Source organism: Oncorhynchus mykiss, chromosome 5 (assembly GCF_057628025.1).
Source record: "Oncorhynchus mykiss isolate SJ-2025 chromosome 5, ASM5762802v1, whole genome shotgun sequence".
Taxonomy (NCBI): domain Eukaryota; kingdom Metazoa; phylum Chordata; class Actinopteri; order Salmoniformes; family Salmonidae; genus Oncorhynchus; species Oncorhynchus mykiss.
The window spans coordinates 27,562,552-27,582,369 of record NC_143026.1 but is presented as its reverse complement, the minus strand read 5'-3'; the positions used below and the strand labels follow the sequence as shown (position 1 = coordinate 27,582,369).

Genomic DNA, 19,818 nt, shown 5'->3' with positions numbered 1-19,818 from the left:
TCAATTGAATTTACCACAGGTGGACTCCATCTCAAATCTCAGAGCTGAATACTTATGTCAATGTAATATTTAATTTTTGTATTTTTAATACATTTGGAAAAACCTGTTTTTGCTTTGTCATTATGGAGTGTTGTGTGTAGATTAATAATAGGTTTTATTTTTTTAATCAATTTTAGAACAATGCATGTATGACTCATAGGGCCTAGTTTTAGGTGCTGGTTGTCTGACAACACACACACCCAACCCTAGGGGTCCATAGGAACGGAACATCTGTGTGATTATCTCAGTCAGAGGGCCTGGCAAATGAAATTAATTGCTGTGTGACAGGGAGGATGTCACTCAGTTAGATTAAAGGGGGTATTAATCACAGACAGGGGAAACCTAATCTGTATTAATGGATCATCAAGGACAATAACCCCCGAGCCACTACCTGTTCACCCTGCTTCCATCCAGAAGGCGAGGTCAGTACAGGTGCAGCAGAGCTGGGACAGAGAGATTTGAAAAACAGCTTCAATCTCAAGGCCATCATACTGTTCAACAGCCACCACTAGCACAGGGAGGCGGCTGCCTACATACAGATTTTATATCATTGGGCACTTTAATAAATGGAACACTAGTCACTTTAATAATGCCACTTAGAATGTTTACATATCTCGCATTACTCATCTTATATGTACAGTGGGGCAAAAAAGTATTTAGTCAGCCACCAATTGTGCAAGTTCTCCCACTTAAAAAGATGAGAGGCCTGTAATTTTCATCATAGGTACACTTCAACTATGACAGACAAAAGGAGAGAAAAAAGTCCAGATAATCACATTGTAGGATTTTTTTATGAATTTATTTGCAAACTATGGTGGAAAATAAGTATTTGGTCACCTACAAACAAGCAAGATTTCTGGCTCTCACAGACCTGTGACTTGTTCTTTAAGAGGCTCCTCTGTCCTCCACTCATTACCTGTATTAATGGCACCTGTTTGAACTTGTTCTCAGTATAAAAAACACCTGTCCACAACCTCAAACAGTCACACTCCAAACTCCACTATGGCCAAGACCAAAGAGCTGTCAAAGGACACCAGAAACAAAATTGTAGACCTGCACCAGGTTGGGAAGACTGAATCTGCAATAGGTAAGCAGCTTGGTTTGAAGATATCAACTGTGGGAGCAATTATTAGGAAATGGAAGACATACAAGACCACTGATAATCTCCCTCAATCTGGGGCTCCACGCAAGATCTCACCCCAAGAATGGTGAGCAAAAATCCCAGAACCACACGGGGAGACCTAGTGAATGACCTGCAGAGAGCTGGGACCAAAGTAACAAAGCCTACCATCAGTAACACACTACGCCACCAGGGACTCAAATCCTGCAGTGCCAGACGTGTCCCCCTGCTTAAGCCAGTACATGTCCAGGCACGTCTGAAGTTTGCTAGAGAGTATTTGGATGATCCAGAAGAAGATTGGGAGAATGTCATATGGACAGATGAAACCAAAATATAACTTTTTGGTAAAAACTCAACTCGTTGTGTTTGGAGGACAAAGAATGCTGAGTTGCATCCAAAGAACACCATACCTACTGTGTAGCATGGGGGTGGAAACATCATGCTTTGGGGCTGTTTTTCCGCAAAGGGACCAGGACGACTGATCCGTGTACAGGAAAGAATGAATGGGGCCATGTATCGTGAGATTTTGAGTGAAAACCTCCTTCCATCAGCAAGGGCATTGAAGAATGAAACGTGGCTGGATCTTTCAGCATGACAATGATCCCAAACACACCGCCCGGGCAACGAAGGAGTGGCTTCGTAAGAAGCATTTCGAGTTCCTGGAGTGGCCTAGCCAGTCTCCAGATCTCAACCCCATAGAACATCTTTGGAGGGAGTTGAAAGTCTGTGTTACCCAGCAACAGCCCCAAAACATCACTGCTCAAGAGGAGATATGCATGGAGGAATGGGCCAAAATACCAGCAACAGTGTGTGAAAACCTTGTGAAGACTTCGACAAAACGTTTGACCTCTGTCATTGCCAACAAAGGGTATATAACAAAGTATTGAGAAACTTTTGTTATTGACCAAATACTTATTTTCCACCATAATTTGCAAATAAATTCATTAAAAATCCTACAATGTGATTTTCTGGATTTTTTTTCTTCTCATTTTGTCTGTCATATTTGAAGTGTACCTATGATGACAGGCCTCTCTTATCTTTTTAAGTGGGAGAACTTGCACAATTGGTGGCTGACTAAATACTTTTTTGCCCCACTGTATATACTGTATCCTTCACTATCTATTCTTAGCCGCTCTGACACTGCTCATCCATATATTTTATACTTACAGTTGAAGTCGGAAGTTTACATACACCTTAGCCAACTACATTTAAACTCAGTTTTTCACAATTCCTGACATTTAATCCTGGTAAAAATGTCCTATCTTAGGTCAGTTAGGATCACCACCATTTGAGAATGTGAAATGTCAGAATAATAGTATTATTTCTTTCATCACATTCCCAGCTGGTCAGAAATGTACATACACTCAATTAATATTTGGTAGCATTGCCTTTAAATTGTTTTAACTTGGGTCAAACGTTTCGGGTAGCCTTCCACAAGCTTCCCACAATAAGATGGGTGAATTTTGGCCCATTCCTTCTGACAGATCTGGTTTGTAGGCCTCCTTGCTCGCACACTCTTTTTCAGATCTGCCCCCACATTTTTTTTATGGGATTGAGGTCAGGGCTTTGTGATGGCCACTCCAATACCTTGACTCTGTTGTCCTTAAGCCATTTTGCCACAACTTTGGAAGTTTGCTTGGGGTCATTGTCCATTTGGAAGACCCATTTGCGACCAAGCTTTAACTTATAACAAATCAAAAACTGAAAAATTGGGCGTGCAAAATTATTCAGCCCCCTTAAGTTAATACTTTGTAGTGCCACCTTTTGCTGCGATTACAGCTGTAAGTCGCTTGGGGTATGTCTATCAGTTTTGCACATCGAGAGACTGAATTTTTTTCCCATTCCTCCTTGCAAAACAGCTCGAGCTCAGTGAGGTTGGATGGAGAGCATTTGTGAACAGCAGTTTTCAGTTATTTCCACAGATTCTCGATTGGATTCAGGTCTGGACTTTGACTTGGCCATTCTAACACCTGGATATGTTTATTTTTGAACCATTCCATTGTAGATTTTGCTTTATGTTTTGGATCATTGTCTTGTTGGAAGACAAATCTCCGTCCCAGTCTCAGGTCTTTTGCAGACTCCATCAGGTTTTCTTCCAGAATGGTCCTGTATTTGGCTCCATCCATCTTCCCATCAATTTTAACCATCTTCCCTGTCCCTGCTGAAGAAAAGCATGCCCAAACCATGATGCTGCCACCACCATGTTTGACAGTGGGGATGGTGTGTTCAGCTGTGTTGCTTTTACGCCAAACATAACATTTTGCATTGTTGCCAAAAAGTTCAATTTTGGTTTCATCTGACCAGAGCAAATTCTTCCACATGTTTGGTGTGTCTCCCAGATGGCTTGTGGCAAACTTTAAACAACACTTTTTTTGGATATCTTTAAGAAATGGCTTTCTTCTTGCCACTCTTCCATAAAGGCCAGATTTGTGCAATATACGACTGATTGTTGTTCTATGGACAGAGTCTCCCACCTCAGCTGTAGATCTCTGCAGTTCATCCAGAGTGATCATGGGCCTCTTGGCTGCATCTCTGATCAGTCTTCTCCTTGTATGAGCTGAAAGTTTAGAGGGACGGCCAGGTCTTGGTAGATTTGCAGTGGTCTGATACTCCTTCCATTTCAATATTATCGCTTGCACAGTGCTCCTTGGGATGTTTAAAGCTTGGGAAATCTTTTTGTATCCAAATCTGGCTTTAAACTTCTTCACAACAGTATCTCGGACCTGCCTGGTGTGTTCCTTGTTCTTCATGATGCTCTCTGCGCTTTTAACGGACCTCTGAGACTATCACAGTGCAGGTGCATTTATACAGAGACTTGATTACACACAGGTGGATTGTATTTATCATCATTAGTCATTTAGGTCAACATTGGATCATTCAGAGATCCTCACTGAACTTCTGGAGAGAGTTTGCTGCACTGAAAGTAAAGGGGCTGAATAATTTTGCACGCCCAATTTTTCAGTTTTTGATTTGTTAAAAAAGTTTGAAATATCCAATAAATGTCTTTCTTTATGTTTGAAGCCTGAAATGTGGCAAAAGGTCGCAAAGTTCAAGGGGGCCGAATACTTTCGCAAGGCACTGTAGATACTTTTGTACCTGTTTTCTCCAGCATCTTCACAAGGTCTTTTGCTGTTGTTCTGGGATTGATTTGCACTTTTTGCACCAAAGTACGTTCATCTCTAGGAGAAAGAACATGTCTCCTTCCTGAGCGGTGTGACGGCTGCGTCGTCCCATGGTGTTTATACTTGAGTACTTTTGTTTGTACAGGTGAACGTGGTACTTTCAGGCATTTGGAAATTGAACCAGGTCTACAATTTTCTGATGTCTCGGGCTGATTTCTTTTGATTTTCCCATGATGTCAAGCAGAGGCACTGAGTTTGAAGGTATGCCTTGAAATACATCCACAGGTACACCTCCAATTTACTCGAATGATGTCAATTAGCCTATCAGAAGCTTCTAAAGCCATGACATAATTTTATTTTCCAAGCTGTTTAAAGGCACAGTCAACTTAGTGTATGTAAACTTCTGACCCACTAGACTTGTGATACAGTGAATTATAAGTGAAATAATCTGTCTGTAAACAATTGTTGGAAAAATTACTTTTGTCATGCACAAAGTAGATGTCCTAACCGACTTGCCAAAACTATAGTTTGTTAACAATACATTTGTGTAGTGGTTGAAAAACAAGTTTTATTAAATGACTACAACCTAAGTGTATGTAAACATGTCGACTTCAACTGTATATATTCTCATCACATTCCTTTACTAGATTGTGTGTTTTAGGTTTTGTTGTGGAATTCTTACATATTACCTGTTAGATACTTCTGCACTGTCAGATCTAGAAGCATAAGCATTTCGCTACACTCACAATAACATCTGCTAAACACGTGTATGTGACCATTAAGATTTGATTTGATGTATTGTAAAACGATCACACAGGCGGCCTGTGATTACTGATGGTGGGATTCAACAGACCGTAGACAATCCCTGTGTGTCTTATGTGTGTGGGTCCATTTAGCAGACAGCATTGGGTGTGTCAGCACACACTCTGTATCATGACCAATGATTCAGACAGACCACCTCAATCGTTCTTTCATGCCTGAAAGCCCCAAGCCTGTGCTGTTATTGAGTGAGACCAGTGGCAGCTCTCATTACTAAAGAGTGTGTGTGTGTGTGTGTGTGTGTGTGTGCGTGTGTGTGTGCTGTCTCTCATCTGCTATTAGGTCCTTTGTCTCTTACGCCGTTCTAAAGTAACATTTACAACAAAAATAATAATTTGTTCCATCATCCTCCCTTAGTAGTGTTGTAAACAACAGCATGAATAGTTTTACTGATGGCAGACTGAGACTGAAACCATAGTGTATTTGTTTTAAAGCAGAGCCAGTGATTTGACTGCCTAAGCACTTAAGTGGTCAAGGTCCCTACTGATTGGGGCATCTCTCACACCCACAGACTGAACAGCTCTGTCTGTTTCCCAGCCTGTCTGTCTCCCTCCTCTCTTCTTTTGTTGTTTCTCTCCGTCACTGTCTTCTCAGTCATTCACTCACTCCATCCATCTCACTTGTTTTTTCTCCTCCATCTTTCAATGTATACTCTTTTTAAGTTGCTTGCTCTCTCTCTGTCTCTCTCCGTCTCTCTCAATTCAATTCACGGGGCTTTATTGGCATAGTAAATATGTTTACATTGCCAAAGCAAGTGAAATGGATAAACAAAAGTTAAATGAAAAAAGGTTAACACTAAATATTTCTCACACAAGTTCCAAAAGAATAGACATTTAAAATGTCATATGTCTATATACAGTGTTGTAGAAATGTGCATCTCTCTCTCTCTTCACTCTCTCCATATAAAGTGAGTGGGAATCTACCATAGAGTGGTATAGTATATGTAAGGTCTCTGTCACATTTGTTGGTGCAGTAATGTTAGTTCTGTTCCTGATGTGTTCACACTAAGCCTCAAATGATTCACCTATGATTCGCGGCCAGCCTATTTATAGAAAGAAGTCCATATTCACCCCCTATGGTTGTGTAATATAATGACTTGTTTTCTAGCTCTCCCTATGCGTTTTCGATGAACAGACTAGGGAAGATTGCAGAGGATGATCACAGGCACACAGTAAATTGAGCTATTGTATTGTCAGTCTGGGCAATTTAACCCTTCGCTGCAGTCTATGCCCAGGGTCCACGTTAATATTGTCATCATGATCACTGTCGTCCTGTCCTCCATCATTTGTTCCCGTCTCATCTATTTCTCCCCATTCTCTCCTTGTCGTCTCTCGGTCATTGAACAGTTATGTTGAGCTGTGTCTACAGAGAGGAATGTAATCAGACACTATTTGCAGATGATGGCACTAGACCATAATAGCTTATTTCCCTGTTAAACACTAAAGTGCCATTCACACTAAATCTACCCTCCACTATAGCCTATATATCCACCAACTTTACTGAGGAGGTGAGCTAAAATGTGACCATACGCTTCAATACATTTGTCTACTCTTTCTCATACGGTGTCTTATCCTATCCTATGCCCCTCACTTCATTGCAGTGTTAATGTCTACAATATGTACCTAAACCACTCGGTCTCCCTTCCTCTGCCTGCGTCTTCCTTCATCACTCTCTTCCTCTCCCTCTACTGCCTCCGCTGTCCTTTGCTAATCTGCCGCCCCCAGCCCTGTTTTCTTGTCTGCCCTCCTCCACTCCTCCACCCCCGTTCCATTTGAACCTCCACTGCCCCTTGCTCTCCCCCGCACTCATCTCTTCCTCCCCCGTATTTTCTCTCCTCATCTGCTCTGTGTCGATCTCCTCACCAGCCAAGCTCCAGCAGAGCCTCACAGTACAGTAGCTTTTCTCTCTCACACCTAGACACACAAGGGAATCCCTCGCTCTCAGCACATCCCTGACCCCTTCTCTCTCCCGGACTCTCTCTCTTAACAGTAAATCCTTGACCTCCTCCTCCTCACTGTCTCGGTCTCCCTCCATCCAAGCAGAATCTCTGATTAATCTATATCTGACCTTTTCCTCTCTCCTAACAGAAACTATGATACCAGTGTATCAGATATCAGACCCGATCACTCTCCACCCTCCAGCCATGCAGAATCTATGATGTCAAGATATACTATAACTCACTTTGCTCTCTGCCAATTCAATTCAAAGGACTTTATTGGCATGGGAAACTTACAGTGCATTCGGGAAGTATTCAGACCTTTTAACTTTTTCCACATTTTGTTACATTACAGCCTTATTCTAAAATGTATTAAAGTGTTTTTTCCCCTCATCAATCTACACACAATACCCCATGATGACAAGGAAAAAAACTTTTTTTGTGTGTTTTTGTTACCCAAATTTATTTAAAATTAAAAACGTAAATATCACATTTTACACAAGTATATAGACCCTTTACTCAGTACTTTGTTGAAGCACCTTTGGCAGCGATTACAGCCTCGAGTCTACTTGGTATGACGCTACAAGCTTGGAACACCTGTATTTGTGGAGTTTCTCCAATTCTTCTCTGCAGATTCTCTCTCGGTCTATTGGGTTGAATGGGAAGCGTCACTGCACAGGTATTTTAAGGTCTCTCCAGAGATGGGTTTCAAGTCCGGGCTCTGGCTAGGCCAGTCAAGGACATTCAGAGACTTGTCCCGAAGCCACTCCTGCATTGTCTTGGCTGTGTGCTTAGGATTGTTGTCCTGTTGGAAGGTGAACCTTCGTCCCAGTCTGAGGTCTTGAGCGCTCTGAAGCAGGTTTTCATCAAGGATCTTTCTGTACTGTGCTCTGTTCATCTTTCCCTCGATCCTGACTAGTCTCCCAGTCCCTGCCACTAAAAAACATCCCCACAGCATGATGCTTCTTCCACCATGCTTCACCATAGAGATGGTGCCAGGTTTCTTCCAGATGTGACGCTTGGCATTCAGGCCAAAGAGTTCAATCTTGGTTTCATCAGACCAGAGGATCTTGTTTCTCATGGTCAGAGTCTTTTAGGTGCTTTTTGCAAACTGCAAGCAGACTGTCATGTTCCTTTTACTGAGGAGTGGCTTCCGTCTGCCATAAAGGCCTAATTGGTTGTCCTTCTGGATGGTTCTCCCATCTCCACAGACAAAATCTGGAGTTATGTCAGAGTGACCATCGGGCCAGCACTAGGAAGAGTCTTGGTTGTTCCAAACTTCTTCCATTTAAGAACGATGGAGGCCACTGTGTTTTTGGGGACCTTCAATGTTGCAGAAATGTTTTGGTACCCTTCCCCAGATCTGTGCTTTGAAACAATCATGTATTTTCATTTTTTTTATTTCACCTTTATTTAACCAGGTAGGCCAGTTGAGAACAAGTTCTCATTTACAAATGTGACTTGGCCAAGATAAAGCAAAGCGGTGTGACCAAAACAACAACACAGAGTTACACATGGGATAAGCAAACGTACAGTCAATAACACAATAGAACAATCTATATACAGTGTGCAAATGTAGTAAGATTAGGGAAGTAAGGCACTAAATAGGCCATAGTGGTGAAATAATTACATTTTAACAATTTAGCGACGGGTATGTAGTGTGGGCCAACCAACAAGAGCATACAGTTCGTAATGCTGGGTAGTATATGGGGCTTTGGTGATAAAATCGATGGCACTGTGATAGACTACGTCCAATTTGCTGAGCAGAGTGTTGGAGGCTATTTTGCAAATGACATCGCTGAAGTCAAGGATTGGTAGGATTGTCAGTTTTACGAGTGTATGTTTGGCAGCATGTGTGAAGGAAGCTTTGATGCGAAATAGGAAGCCGATTCTAGATTTAACTTTGGTTTGGAAATGCTTAATGTGAGTCTGGAAGGAGAGTTTACAGTCTAACCAGACACCTAGGTATCTGTAGTTGTCAACATATTCTAAGTCAGTACCGTCCAGAGTAGTGATAGACTAGTATCTGGCGGATGCGGACAGCAATCGGTTGAAGAGCATGCCTTTAGTTTTACTAGCATTTAAGAGCAGTTGGAGGCCACGGAAGGAGTGTTGTATGGCATTGAAACTCGTTTGGAGTTTTGTTAACGGGATTTCAGCCGTAAGAAGTTAACGGGATCGATATGACAACAGCCAGTGAAAGTGCAGGGCGCCAAATTCAAACAACAGAAATCTCATGATTAAACTTCCTCAAACATACATGTATTACACACCATTTTAAAGATAAACTTGTTGTTAATCCCACCACAGTGTCCAATGTCAAAAAGGCTTTGCGACGAAAGCATACCATGCGATTATGTTAGGTCAGCAACTAGTCACAGAAAAACACAGCCATTTTTCCAGCCAAAGAGAGGAGTCACAAAAAGCAGAAATAGAGATAAAATTAATCACTAACCTTTGATAATCTTCATCAGATGACACTCATAGGACTTCATGTTACACAATACATGTATGTTTTGTTTGATAAAGTTCATATTTATATCCAAAAATTGTTTGGTTTCTCAAATGATTGCCTCGCCTGGTTCACCAACTACATCTCTGAGCACGCTTTCTCTGATAGAGTTCAGTGTGTCAAATCGGAGGGTCTGCTGTCCGGACCTCTGGCAGTCTCTATGGGAGTGCCACAGGTTTCAATTCTTGGACCGACTCTCTTCTCTGTATACATCAATGATGTTACTCTTGCTGCTGGTGAGTCTCTGATCCACCTCTACGCAGACGACACCATTCTGTATACTTCTTGCCCTTCTTTGGACGCTGTGTTAACAACCCTCCAGGCAAGCTTCAATGCCATACAACTCTCCTTATGTGGCCTCCAATTGCTCTTAAATACAAGTAAAACTAAATGCATAATCTTCAACCGATCGCTGCCTGCACCTGCCTGCCTGTCCAACGTCACTACTCTGGACGGCTCTGACTTAGAATACGTGGACAACTACAAATACCTAGGTGTCTGGTTAGACTGTAAACTCTCCTTCCAGACCCACATCAAACATCTCCAATCCAAAGTTAAATCTAGAATTGGCTTCCTATTTCGCAACAAAGCATCCTTCACTCATGCTGCCAAACATACCCTTGTAAAACTGACCATCCTACCAATCCTCGACTTCGGCGATGTCATTTAAAAAATAGCCTCCAATACCCTACTCAACAAATTGGATGCAGTCTATCACAGTGCAATTAGTTTTGTCTCCAAAGCCCCATATACTACCCACCATTGCGACCTGTACGCTCTCGTTGGCTGGCCCTCGCTTCATACTCGTCGTCAAACCCACTGGCTCCATGTCATCTACAAGACCCTGCTAGGTAAAGTCCCCCCTTATCTCAGCTCGCTGGTCACCATAGCATCACCCACCTGTAGCACGCGCTCCAGCAGGTATATCTCTCTGGTCACCCCCAAAACCAATTCTTTCTTTGGCTGCCTCTCCTTCCAGTTCTCTGCTGCCAATGACTGGAACGAACTACAAAAATCTCTGAAACTGGAAACACTTATCTCCCTCGCTAGCTTTAAGCACCAACTGTCAGAGCAGCTCACAGATTACTGCACCTGTACATAGCCCACCTATAATTTAGCCCAAACAACTACCTCTTTCCCTACTGTATTTATTTTATATATTAATTTATTTTGCTCCTTTGCACCCCATTATTTTTATTTCTACTTTGCACATTCTTCCACTGCAAATCTACCATTCCAGTGTTTTGCTTGCTATATTGTATTTACTTTGCCACCATGGCCTTTTTTTGCCTTTACCTCCCTTATCTCACCTCATTTGCTCACATCGTATATAGACTTGTTTATACTGTATTATTGACTGTATGTTTGTTTTACTCCATGTGTAACTCTGTGTCGTTGTATCTGTCGAACTGCTTTGCTTTATCTTGGCCAGGTCGCAATTATAAATGAGAACTTGTTCTCAACTTGCCTACCTGGTTAAATAAAGGTGAAATAACATTTAAAAATAAAATAATGAAAATACAAGTGTTATACATGGAATTAAAGATATACTTCTCCTTAACTTCTTTGGCGTAGGGGTCAGTATTTTCACGTCCGGTTGAAAAGCGTGCCCAGAGTAAACTGCCTGCTATTCAGGCCCAGATACTAGGATATGCATTATTAGTAGATGTGGATAGAAAACACTCTGAAGTTTCTAAAACTGTTTGAATGATGTCTCTGAGTATAACATAACTCATATGGCAGGCAAAAACCTGAGAAAAAATCCAACCAGGAAGTGGGAAATCTGAGGTTTGTAGGTTTTCAAGTCTTAGCCTATCCAATATACAGTGTCTGTGGGGTCATATTGCACTTCCTAAGGCTTCCACTAGATGGCAACAGTCTTTAGAACCTTGTTTCAGGCTTCTACTGTGAAGTGGGAGAGAGTGAGAGCTGATTGAGTCATGGGTCTGCCAGAAGGCCATGTGCTCAGTCAGGCGCACGCCCGTGAGAGTTAGCTCCGTTCCCTTTAATTTCTAAAGACAAAGGAATTCTCCAGTTTAAACATTATTGAAGGTTTATGATAAAAACATCCTAAAGATTGATTATATACAACGTTTGACATGTTTCTATGAACTGTAATATAACTTATTTGACTTTGTCTGGACCTAGTGCCTGCGCATTTGGATTACTGTACTTAATGTGTGAACAAAAAGGAGGTATTTGGACATAAATGATGGACCTTATCTAACAAAACGAACATTTATTGTGGAACTGGGATTCCTGGGTGTGCATTCTGATGAAGATCATCAAAGGTGATATTTATAATGCTATTTCTGTGATGTGGTGGAGAAAAGCAGCTATGGGTTGATATCGCTCGATAAGCTGGTTGATATCAGCTGATAAGCTGGCTGGTGTCCGAGCTAAAGGTGAAGGTGAAGACCGCTAGCCGTGGCTAACAGTTACTACTAGCTAGTAGCTAGTTAGCTGGCTAGCTGCTGATGGAGGTTTCAGTTATAACGTATAAAAATAGCAGATCCGTATCACATTGTATGAGGCGGGTTGCAGGAAAGTATATTTAGATCATAGGTGGAAAGTGAGGTTAAAAATATATATGAAAAAAATGTCGAAACCGACTATTTACAAGACAAACGCACGTCTGACTGCTACGCCATATTGGAGTAATCGAGCTCGACGGACAATTCCTCCGACCTCATGGCTTGGTTTTTGCTCTGACATGCTCTGTCAACTGTGGGACTTTATACAGACTAGGGGTCGGCCGATTAATTAGGGGCGATTTACGGTTTTCATAACAATCGGAAATCGGTATTTTTGGGCGCCGCTTTGCAGAATTTATTATTATAATTTTTTTAAATATACCTTTATTTAACTAGGCAAGTCAGTTAAGAACACATGTGTGTTCAGTGACGGCCTAGGAACGGTGGGTTAACTGCCTTGTTCAGGGGCAGAACGTCAGATTTTCACCTTGTCAGCTCGGGGGATCCAATTTTGCAACCTTAGTTAACTAGTCCAACGCAATAACGACCTGCCTCTCTCTCATTGCACTCCACAAGGAGACTCCCTGTTACGCGAACGCAGTAAGCCAAGGTAAGTTGCTAGCTAGCATTAAACTTATCTTATAAAAAACAATCAATCATAGTCACTAGTTAACTTCTTATGGCTGTCATCCCGTTAACGGGATAATTGTCATCAACAACCGCTGAATTGCATAGCGCCACATTCAAATAATCATACTAAAAATATTTATATTCATGAAATCACAAGTGCAATATAGCAAAGCACAGCTTAGCCTTTTGTTAATCCACCTGTCATGTCAGATTTTGAAAATATGCTTTACAGCGAAAGCAATCCAAGCGTTTGTGTAAGTTTATCGATCGCTCGACAAAACATTATGTACACCTAGCATCAAGTAGCTTGATCACAAAAATCAGAAAAGCAATCAAATTAATCGTTTACCTTTGATCTTCGGATATTTTCACTCACGAGACTCCCAGTTACACAATAAATGTTCCTTTTGTTCCATAAAAATTATTTTTATATCCAAAATACCTCGTTTGTTTGGTGCGTTATGTTCAGAAATCCACAGGAAAGAGCGGTCACGACAATGCAGACAAATTCCAAATAGTATCCGTAATGTCCACAGAAACATGTCAAACGTTTTTTATAATCGATCCTCATGTTGTTTTTAAAATATCTAATCGATAATATATAAACCGCAACTGTCTTTTTCAGTCGGAGAGGGAAAGGCAATGTCTGCCCAAATTCTGTTACGCATTCAAAACTCTGTTGGCACCCGGCCATACAATGACGCAATGTTCTCTTTCTCGCTCATTTTTCAAAATAAAAGCCTGAAACTATGTCTACAGACTGTTGACATCTTGAGTAAGTGATAGGAAAAATAATCTGGTTGATATCCCTTTAAATGGAGCAAAGCCAGGCTATGGAACATGGAGTTTTCAAAATAGAAGCCACTTCTTGGTTTGATTTTCCTCAGGGTTTCGCCTGCAATATCAGTTCTGTTATACTCACAGAACATTTTTTGACAGTTTTGGAAACTTTAGAGTGTTTTCTATCCAATACTAATAATAATATTAGCAACTGAGACTGAGGAGCAGGCCGTTTAGTTTGGGCAACTTATTCATCCTAGCTACTCAATACTGCCGCCCAGCCATAAGAAGTTAACTACACATGGTTGATGATATTACTAGATATTATCTAGCGTGTCTTGCGTTGCATATAATCTCACTGAGCATACAATCATACAAGTATCTAAGTATCTGACTGAGCGGTGGTAGGCAGAAGCAGGCGCGTAAACATTCATTCAAACAGCACTTTCGTGCGTTTTGCCAGCAGCTCTTTGTTGTGCGTCAAGCATTGCGCTGTTTATGACTTCAAGCCTATCAATTTCCGAGATGAGGCTGGTGTAACCGAAATGAAATGGCTAGCTAGTTAGCGCGCGCTAATAGCGTTTCAAACGTCACTCTCTCTGAGCCTTCTAGTAGTTGTTCCCCTTGCTCTGCATGGGTAACGCTGCTTCGATGGTGGCTGTTGTTGTTGTGTTGCTGGTTCGAGCCCAGGGAGGAGCGAGGAGAGGTACGGAAGCTATACTGTTACACTGGCAATACTAAAGTGCCTATAAGAACATCCAATAGTCAAAGGTTAATGAAATACAAATGGTATAGAGGGAAATAGTCCCATAATTCCTATAATAACTACAACCTAAAACTTCTTACCTGGGAATGTTGAAGACTCACGTTAAAAGGAAACAACAGCTTTCATATGTTCTCATGTTCTGAGCAAGGAACTGAAACGTTAGCTTTCTCACATAGCCCATATTGCACTTTTACTTTCTTCTCCAACACTTTGTTTTTGCATTATTTAAACCAAATTGAACATGTTTCATTATTTACCTGAGGCTAAATTGATTTTATTGATGTATTATATTAAATTAAAATAAGTGTTCATTCAGTATTGTTGTAATTGTCATTATTATTCCTTCTCCAAGATCGCATAGCAGTTCAGACGTCTTTTGTCCTCGTCTTGTCGTGTCCTGTATATATATATATTTACAACTTTTTTCACATACATTTTATTTTTATTTTCCATCAACTCATCTTCTAAACACTCTCCTGCAACCAGCCTCACCAATTTATATTTATACAAAATTATTATTTACCTCAGATCTGTAATCCTCCAAGAAGCTAGCCAGAAACTCCAAGAAGCTAGCCAGAAACTAGCCAGGAGCTAGCCCAGAAGCTAATCCAGAAGCTAATCAGAAGCTAGTTAGCTTCTTTACTGGCAAATCGTTAGTATTCAGCTAACCACGGTTTGTGGTCATCAGCTATCCTTTAGCTCGAAAATCTATCGCCAGTTTTGTACGGCGCAGCGCGGCTCGGAACGGAACATACCGGACCAATTTTTCTCTCCATGTCCCTGGATTTCAACTGCTCTCTGGACATTCATACCCGGATCTCACAGCTAGCTAGCTGCTATCCGTGTGACAGTCGGCTTTCGTCGATTCCGGAGCAAACATCGATTGTTCCGGTGCTAGCCAGCTCCGTCAATCACTCCTGAGTTCCATCATTCACTCCTGGGCTGCAGTCACCTATCCGGACCCGTTTCACTGCCTACGCGGAGCCCCCCCGGGCCTTCACAACTGGACTGCCGACGTTATCTACCTGAAGGAGATCCGGCTGGCTCCTCTGTCGCGACGTTACCTGAACGCCCATCTGCGGCCCGCTAACCGTTAGCTGTCTTACCGGCTGCTATCTGAATAGACAATCGGACAATTTATTTATTTTTATTATTATTATGTTTTCTTCTCGGGCCTCTATAACTATATCTATTGTTCTTATTTTTGTTGTTGTTGTGTGATTTGGATTAATCCCCTCTACCTCACGGAACCCCACTAATCTACTGACCGAACGCAAGAGGTGGCTAACAACAGACTCCATCCTATGCTAGCTTGCTACCGGTTGGCTTGGCTAGCTGTCTAAATCGCCGTGACCCTCAACCAACCTCTCCACTCACTGGACCCTTTTGATCACTCGACTAAGCATGCCTCTCCTTAATGTCAATATGTCTTGTCCATTGCTGTTCTGGTTAGTGTTTATTGGCTTATTTCACTGTAGAGCCTCTAGTCCTGCTCACTATACCTTATCCAACCTATTAGTTCCACCACCCACACATGCAATGACATCTCCTGGTTTCAATGATGTTTCTAGAGACAATATCTCTCTCTTCATCACTCAATACCTAGGTTTACCTCCACTGTATTCACATCCTACCTTACCTTTGTCTGTACATTATACCTTGATGCTATTTTATCGCCCCCAGAAACCTCCTTTTACTCTCTGTTCCAGACGTTCTAGACGACCAATTCTTATTGCTTTTAGTCGCACCCTTATTCTACTCCTCCTATGTTCCTCTGGCGATGTAGAGGTGAATCCAGGCCCTGCAGTGCCTAGCTCCACTCCTATTCCCCAGGCGCTCTCTTTTGACGACTTCTGTAACCGTAATAGCCTTGGTTTCATGCATGTTAACATTAGAAGCCTCCTCCCTAAGTTTGTTCTATTCACTGCTTTAGCACACTCTGCCAACCCGGATGTTCTAGCTGTGTCTGAATCCTGGCTTAGGAAGACCACCAAAAATTCAGACATTTTAATTCCAAACTACAACATTTTCAGACAAGATAGAACTGCCAAAGGGGGCGGTGTTGCAATTTACTGCAAAGATAGCCTGCAGAGTTCTGTCCTACTATCCAGGTCTGTACCCAAACAATTTGAACTTCTACTTTTAAAAATCCACCTCTCTAAAAACAAGTCTCTCACCGTTGCCGCCTGCTATAGACCACCCTCTGCCCCCAGCTGTGCTCTGGACACCATATGTGAACTGATTGCCCCCCATCTATCTTCAGAGCTCGTGCTGCTAGGCGACCTAAACTGGAACATGCTTAACACCCCAGCCATCCTACAATCTAAACTTGATGCCCTCAATCTCACACAAATTATCAATGAACCTACCAGGTACCTCCCCAAAGCCTTAAACATGGGCACCCTCATAGATATCATCCTAACCAACTTCCCCTCTAAATACACCTCTGCTGTCTTCAACCAAGATCTCAGCGATCACTGCCTCATTGCCTGCATCCGTAATGGGTCAGCGGTCAAACGACCTCCTCTCATCACTGTAAAACGCTCCCTGAAACACTTCAGCGAGCAGGCCTTTCTAATCGACCTGGCCGGGGTATCCTGGAAGGATATTGACCTCATCCCGTCAGTAGAGGATGCCTGGATATTTTTTAAAAATGCCTTCCTAACCATCTTAAATAAACATGCCCCATTCAAGAAATTTAGAACCAGGAACAGATATAGCCCTTGGTTCTCCCCAGACCTGACTGCCCTTAACCAACACAAAAACATCCTATGGCGTTCTGCATTAGCATCGAACAGCCCCCGTGATATGCAGCTGTTCAGGGAAGCTAGAAACCATTATACACAGGCAGTTAGAAAAGCCAAGGCTAGCTTTTTCAAGCAGAAATTTGCTTCTTGCAACACTAACTCAAAAAAGTTCTGGGACACTGTAAAGTCCATGGAGAATAAGAACACCTCCTCCCAGCTGCCCACTGCACTGAAGATAGGAAACACTGTCACCACTGATAAATCCACCATAATTGAAAATTTCAATAAGCATTTTTCTACTGCTGGCCATGCTTTCCACCTGGCTACTCCTACCCCTGTCAACAGCACTGCACCCCCAACAGCAACTCGCCCAAGCCTTCCCCATTTCTCCTTCTCCCAAATCCATTCAGCTGATGTTCTGAAAGAGCTGCAAAATCTGGACCCCTACAAATCAGCCGGGCTAGACAATCTGGACCCTTTCTTTCTAAAATTATCTGCCGAAATTGTTGCCACCCCTATTACTAGCCTGTTCAACCTCTCTTTCGTGTCGTCTGAGATTCCCAAAGATTGGAAAGCAGCTGCGGTCATCCCCCTCTTCAAAGGGGGGGACACTCTTGACCCAAACTGCTACAGACCTATATCTATCCTACCATGCCTTTCTAAGGTCTTCGAAAGCCAAGTCAACAAACAGATTACCGACCATTTTGAATCTCACCATACCTTCTCTGCTATGCAATCTGGTTTCAGAGCTGGTCATGGGTGCACCTCAGCCACGCTCAAGGTCCTAAACAATATCTTAACCGCCATCGATAAGAAACATTACTGTGCAGCCGTATTCATTGATCTGGCCAAGGCTTTCGACTCTGTCAATCACCACATCCTCATCGGCAGACTCAACAGCCTTGGTTTCTCAAATGATTGCCTCGCCTGGTTCACCAACTACTTCTCTGATAGAGTTCAGTGTGTCAAATCGGAGGGTCTGTTGTCCGGACCTCTGGCAGTCTCTATGGGGGTGCCACAGGGTTCAATTCTTGGACCGACTCTCTTCTCTGTATACATCAATGAGGTCGCTCTTGCTGCTGGTGAGTCTCTGATCCACCTCTACGCAGACGACACCATTCTGTATACTTCCGGCCCTTCTTTGGACACTGTGTTAACAACCCTCCAGGCAAGCTTCAATGCCATACAACTCTCCTTCCGTGGCCTCCAATTGCTCTTAAATACAAGTAAAACTAAATGCATGCTCTTCAACCGATCGCTACCTGCACCTACCCGCCTGTCCAACATCACTACTCTGGACGGCTCTGACTTAGAATACGTGGACAACTACAAATACTTAGGTGTCTGGTTAGACTGTAAACTCTCCTTCCAGACCCATATCAAACATCTCCAATCCAAAGTTAAATCTAGAATTGGCTTCCTATTTCGCAACAAAGCATCCTTCACTCATGCTGCCAAACATACCCTTGTAAAACTGACCATCCTACCAATCCTCGACTTTGGCGATGTAATTTACAAAATAGCCTCCAATACCCTACTCAACAAATTGGATGCAGTCTATCACAGTGCAATCCGTTTTGTCACCAAAGCCCCATATACTACCCACCATTGCGACCTGTACGCTCTCGTTGGCTGGCCCTCGCTTCATACTCGTCGCCAAACCCACTGGCTCCATGTCATCTACAAGACCCTGCTAGGTAAAGTCCCCCCTTATCTCAGCTCGCTGGTCACCATAGCGTCTCCCACCTGTAGCACACGCTCCAGCAGGTATATCTCTCTAGTCACCCCCAAAACCAATTCTTTCTTTGGCCGCCTCTCTTTCCAGTTCTCTGCTGCCAATGACTGGAACGAACTACAAAAATCTCTGAAACTGGAAACACTTATCTCCCTCACTAGCTTTAAGCACCAACTGTCAGAACAGCTCACAGATTACTGCACCTGTACATAGCCCACCTATAATTTAGCCCTATCAACTACCTCTTTCCCAACTGTATTTAATTTATTTATTTATTTTGCTCCTTTGCACCCCATTATTTTTATTTCTACTTTGCACATTCTTCCATTGCAAAACTACCATTCCAGTGTTTTACTTGCTATATTGTATTTACCTTGCCACCAAGGCCTTTTTTGCCTTTACCTCCCTTCTCACCTCATTTGCTCACATCGTATATAGACTTGTTTATACTTTATTATTGACTGTATGTTTGTTTTATTCCATGTGTAACTCTGTGTTGTTGTATCTGTCGAACTGCTTTGCTTTATCTTGGCCAGGTCGCAATTGTAAATGAGAACTTGTTCTCAACTTGCCTACCTGGTTAAATAAAGGTAAAATAAAAAATAAATAAAAAATTACAAATAAATAAATCAAAATAGGCCGATTTAATCAGTATTGGCTTTTTTGGTCCTCCAATAATCGGTATCGGCGTTGAAAAATCATAATCGGTCGACCTCTAATACAGACGGGTCTGTGCCTTTCCAAATTATGCCCAATCAATTGAATTTACCTCGGGTGGACTCCAATCAAGTTGTAGAAACATCTCAAAGATGATCAATGGAAACAGCATGCAGCTGAGCTCAATTTTAAGTCTCATAGCAAAATGTCTGAATTCTTATCTAAATAAGGTATCTGTTTTTTATTTTTAATACATTTGTAAACATAAAACAAAGAAAATATATGTTAGTTTGTCATTATGGGGTATTGTGCGTAGATTGATGAGGGGAAAAAATAAACATTAAACATTACACCCAGAAAAGGCATGTGTTCTCCACACTCTGACTGGGCCATATCGAACTGGCTGTCCATTGGTCCCTCCACCACTGTATGTTGCTATGATTAAACCCCTCCATCAGTGTCCCGTAGTAAACGGTGCACA

General features: G+C 42.2%; 1 protein-coding gene across 11 annotated transcripts in view; it reads left to right on the top strand.

The window, feature by feature from the left end:
* LOC110522882 (splicing factor, suppressor of white-apricot homolog) overlaps nucleotides 1–19,818 on the top strand; it is a 173,900-nt gene that overhangs the window by 67,776 nt on the left and 86,306 nt on the right. The gene's annotated exons all lie outside the window — the stretch shown is intronic.